Source organism: Oncorhynchus masou, chromosome 5, assembly GCF_036934945.1.
Source record: "Oncorhynchus masou masou isolate Uvic2021 chromosome 5, UVic_Omas_1.1, whole genome shotgun sequence".
NCBI lineage: Eukaryota > Metazoa > Chordata > Actinopteri > Salmoniformes > Salmonidae > Oncorhynchus > Oncorhynchus masou.
Genome location: NC_088216.1, coordinates 7,148,876 through 7,153,402, shown reverse-complemented (window position 1 = coordinate 7,153,402; position 4,527 = coordinate 7,148,876). Strand labels below are relative to the sequence as shown.

The 4,527-nt window shown below is 47.4% G+C and overlaps 1 protein-coding gene across 1 annotated transcript in view; it reads left to right on the top strand.

Annotated features, from left to right (window-relative positions):
- Positions 1–287: 287 nt before the first annotated feature.
- Positions 288–4,527, top strand: part of LOC135525245 (nucleoredoxin-like protein 1) — a 14,807-nt gene continuing 10,567 nt past the window's right edge. Inside the window, exon 1 of the mRNA XM_064952965.1 lies at positions 288–747. The gene's annotated coding sequence lies outside the window, so the exon portion shown is untranslated. The remainder of the gene's footprint in view (positions 748–4,527) is intronic.

Sequence of the window (4,527 nt, the reverse complement as noted above, 5' to 3'; positions counted from 1 at the left end):
ATATTAGGTTATGTATGCAATTCCTTATCACACCACACAGGGGCGATAGAGTTAATCTCATTTGAGTTTGTATTTCAAAAATAGTCAAGCAGTTGAAACGAGTTGCCTTCCCATGGCCTACAGGGGGCGTCTTCTTTTGAGATTTAGCATGAGCTGCACAAAGAGTGAGCCAAGGGAAAGGTGGATCTCTCTCTCTCTCTCTCTCTCTGTCTCTCCTCTATCTTTCTCTCTTCTCCCCTATCCTTCTGATATAATAAGATTAGTGTAGTTGATCCGCTAGGGTTTAGCTGACTTACCTCTCTCTGTCTCTCTGTCTCTCTCTCTCTCTTTCTTCTATATATCTCTGTCTCCCACACAGGTGATATTCTCAGTGTCTGACTCACCCTACTCTTCTGACCCAGCTAATCTCCCACTCATCTAGGGGGAGGAGAGGGGAGGCGACAGGGAGAGAAACACTGGGACAGAGAGAGAGAGAGAGAGAGAGAGAGAGATAGAAACACAGAGAGAGAGGGAGGGAAAACACTGGGAAGAGAGGCAGACAAATAAAGAATGAAGGAATAAAGCAGAAAGAAGGGAGAGAGTGAGTGAGAGAGAGAGAGAGAGAGGGAAACAACAGCGGAACAGACAAGATAAAGAGAGATGAAGAAAAAACGATAACGGGAACGGTTTTTGGACAACCTGCGTGAAAAGAAAATAAAGAAAGAGGAGGAGCTTAAGGAGACGGACAGAGAGAGGACTAGTCTGAAGGTGAACCCTCTGAGATATCTGGTAGATATCTGTTCCACCTCGAGACAGTTTTAGTCCACTTATTATGCCATCGTTGACTTGAATGAGGAGGCCTGTTCTGTAGATTATATTTCTAGGGTAGATATATAATGGGTGCTTATCAACTGTAGTTTACAGGGCTAACTAGTTAGCAACACAACAATAGTTTTAATGTTATTTCACCTTTATTTAACCAGGTAAGCCAGTTGAGACCAAGTTCTCATTTACAACGGTGACCTGGCAAATATAAAGCAAAGCAGTGCGACACGAACAACAACACAGAGTTACACATGGAATAAACAAGCACACAGTCAATAACGAAATAGAAGAAGATAAAGTCTATATAAAGTGTGTGCAAATGGCGAGAGGAGCTAAGCCATTAAATAGGCCACAGTAGCAAAATAATTACAATTGATCAGATTAACACTGGAGTGATAGACGAGCAGTTGATGGTGTGTAAGTAGAGATACTGGTGTGCAAAAGAGCAGAAAATTAAATAAAAACAATATGGGGATGAGGTAGGTAGATCGGGTGGGCTATTTACAGATGGACTATGTATAGCTACAGAGATCGGTTAGCTGCTCAGATAGCTGATGTTTAAAGTTAGTGGAAGGAAAGGCAGCCAAATAAGGTGTTGGCGTTGGGGATGACCAGTGAGATATACCTGCTGGAGCACATGCTACGGGTGGGTGTTGTTATGGTGACCAGTGAGATATACCTGCTGGAGCGCGTGCTACGGGTGGGTGTTGTTATGGTGACCAGTGAGATATACCTGCTGGAGCGCGTGCTACAGGTGGGTGTTGTTATGGTGACCAGTGAGATATACCTGCTGGAGCGCGTGCTACAGGTGGGTGTTGTTATGATGACCAGTGAGATATACCTGCTGGAGCGCGTGCTACGGGTGGGTGTTGTTATGGTGACCAGTGAGATATACCTGCTGGAGCGCGTGCTACAGGTGGGTGTTGTTATGGTGACCAGTGAGATATACCTGCTGGAGCGCGTGCTACGGGTGGGTGTTGTTATGGTGACCAGTGAGATATACCTGCTGGAGCGCGTGCTACAGGTGGGTGTTGTTATGGTGACCAGTGAGATATACCTGCTGGAGCGCGTGCTACAGGTGGGTGTTGTTATCATGACCAGTGAGATATACCTGCTGGAGCGCGTGCTACGGTGGGTGTTGTTATGGTGACCAGTGAGATATACCTGCTGGAGCGCGTGCTACGGGTGGGTGTTGTTATGGTGACCAGTGAGATATACCTGCTGGAGCGCGTGCTACAGGTGGGTGTTGTTATGGTGACCAGTGAGATATACCTGCTGGAGCGCGTGCTACGGGTGGGTGTTGTTATCATGACCAGTGAGATATACCTGCTGGAGCGCGTGCTACAGGTGGGTGTTGTTATGGTGACCAGTGAGATATACCTGCTGGAGCGCGTGCTACAGGTGGGTGTTGTTATGGTGACCAGTGAGATATACCTGCTGGAGCGCGTGCTACAGGTGGGTGTTGTTATCATGACCAGTGAGATATACCTGCTGGAGCGCGTGCTACGGGTGGGTGTTGTTATGGTGACCAGTGAGATATACCTGCTGGAGCGCGTGCTACAGGTGGGTGTTGTTATCATGAACAGTGAGATATACCTGCTGGAGCGCGTGCTACGGGTGGGTGTTGTTATCATGACCAGTGAGATGTACCTGCTGGAGCGCGTGCTACGGGTGGGTGTTGTTATCATGACCAGTGAGATATACCTGCTGGAGCGCGTGCTACAGGTGGGTGTTGTTATCATGACCAGTGAACTGAGATAAGGCGGAGCTTTACCTAGTATAGATTTATAGATGACCTGGAGCCAGTGGGTCTGGCAAGAGCAACATCGGTGATATATACAGAGAAAAGAGTCGGCCCGAGAATTGAACCCTGTGGTACCCCCATAGAGACTGCCAGAGGTCCGGACAACAGGTCCTCCGATTTGACACACTGAACTCTGTCTGCGAAGTAGTTGGTGAACGAGGCGAGGCAGTCATTTGAGAAACCAAGGCTACTGAGTCTGCCAATAAGAATACAGTGATTGACAGAGTCAAAAGCCTTGGCCAGGTCGATGAAGACGGCTGCACAGCACTGTCTTTTATCGATGGCGGTTATGATATCGTTTAGTACCTTGAGCGTGGCTGAGGTGCACCCGTGACCGGCTCGGAAACCAGATTAGACAGCGGAGAAGGTACGGTGGGATTCGAGATGGTCAGTGACCTGTTTGTTGACTTGGCTTTCGACCTTAGATAGGCAGGGCAGGATGGAAATAGGTCTCTACCAGTTTGGGTCCAGGGTGTCTCCCCCTTTGAAGAGGGGGATGACCGCGGCAGCTTTCCAATCCTTGGGGATCTCAGACGATATGAAAGAGAGGTTGAACAGGCTGGCAATAGGGGTTGTGACAATGGCAGCGGATAGTTTCAGAAATAGAGGGTCCTTATTATAACTCAGCTGATTTGTACGGGTCCAGGTTTTGCAGCTCTTTCAGAACATCTGCTATCTGGCTGAGGTACTAAAGTCCCAGGCTGGCAGGTATTATCCAGGCAGAACAGCAGGTATTATCCAGGCAGAACAGCAGGTATTATCCAGGCAGAACAGCAGGTATTATCCAGGCAGAACAGCAGGTATTATCCAGGCAGAACAGCAGGTATTATCCAGGCAGAACAGCAGGTATTATCCAGGCAGAACAGCAGGTATTATCCAGGCAGAACAGCTGGTGCCTGTGCAGAAGGTAAAGGCCGCTAGCAGTGGCTAACAATGACTAAATAGCTAGTAGCTAGTAGCTGTTTAGCCTCTGATAGCTTCTGATGGCGGTTCTGGCTATAAGGTCTAAAAACATTAGCGGATTAGTGGCACATTGAGTGAGGCAGGTTACCCGATGGTATATTGAATTTAAAAATGAAAAAGTGATTGAAAAATAAATTGAAATATATACAAAAAAGACAAAAATACAATATGTAAACAAGAGGACGACAAACCACGTCTGCACTGCTACGCTGTCTTGGATTTTTTTTTAAATAATAAAAAATAAGAAATTTAAAAATATGCTTAGCTCATCTCAGCTGAGAGAGTCCTCAAATGGCATTCCCTATCATGTGCATTACTTTACCCAGGACCCATGGCCACCTATTCCTCATCTAGTGCACTACTTTACCCAGGACCAATGGCCACCTATTCCTCATCTAGTGCACTACTTTACCCAGGACCCATGGCCACCTATTCCTCATCTAGTGCACTACTTTACCCAGGACCCATGGCCACCTATTCCTCATCTAGTGTACTACTTTACCCAGGACCCATGGCCACCTATTCCTCATCTAGTGCACTACTTTACCCAGGACCCATGGCCACCTATTCCTCATCTAGTGCACTACTTTTACCCAGGACCCATGGCCACCTATTCCTTATCTAGTGCACTACTTTACCCAGGACCCATGGCCACCTATTTCTCATCTAGTGCACTACTTTACCCAGGACCCATGGCCACCTATTCCTCATCTAGTGCACTACTTTACCCAGGACCCATGGCCACCTATTCCTCATCTAGTGCACTACTTTACCCAGGACCCATGGCCACCTATTCCTCATCTAGTGCACTACTTTACTCAGGACCCATGGCCACCAATACTCATCTAGTGCACTACTTTACCCAGGACCCATGGCCACCTATTCCTCATCTAGTGCACTACTTTACCCAGGACCCATGGCCACCTATTCCTTATCTAGTGCACTACTTTACCCAG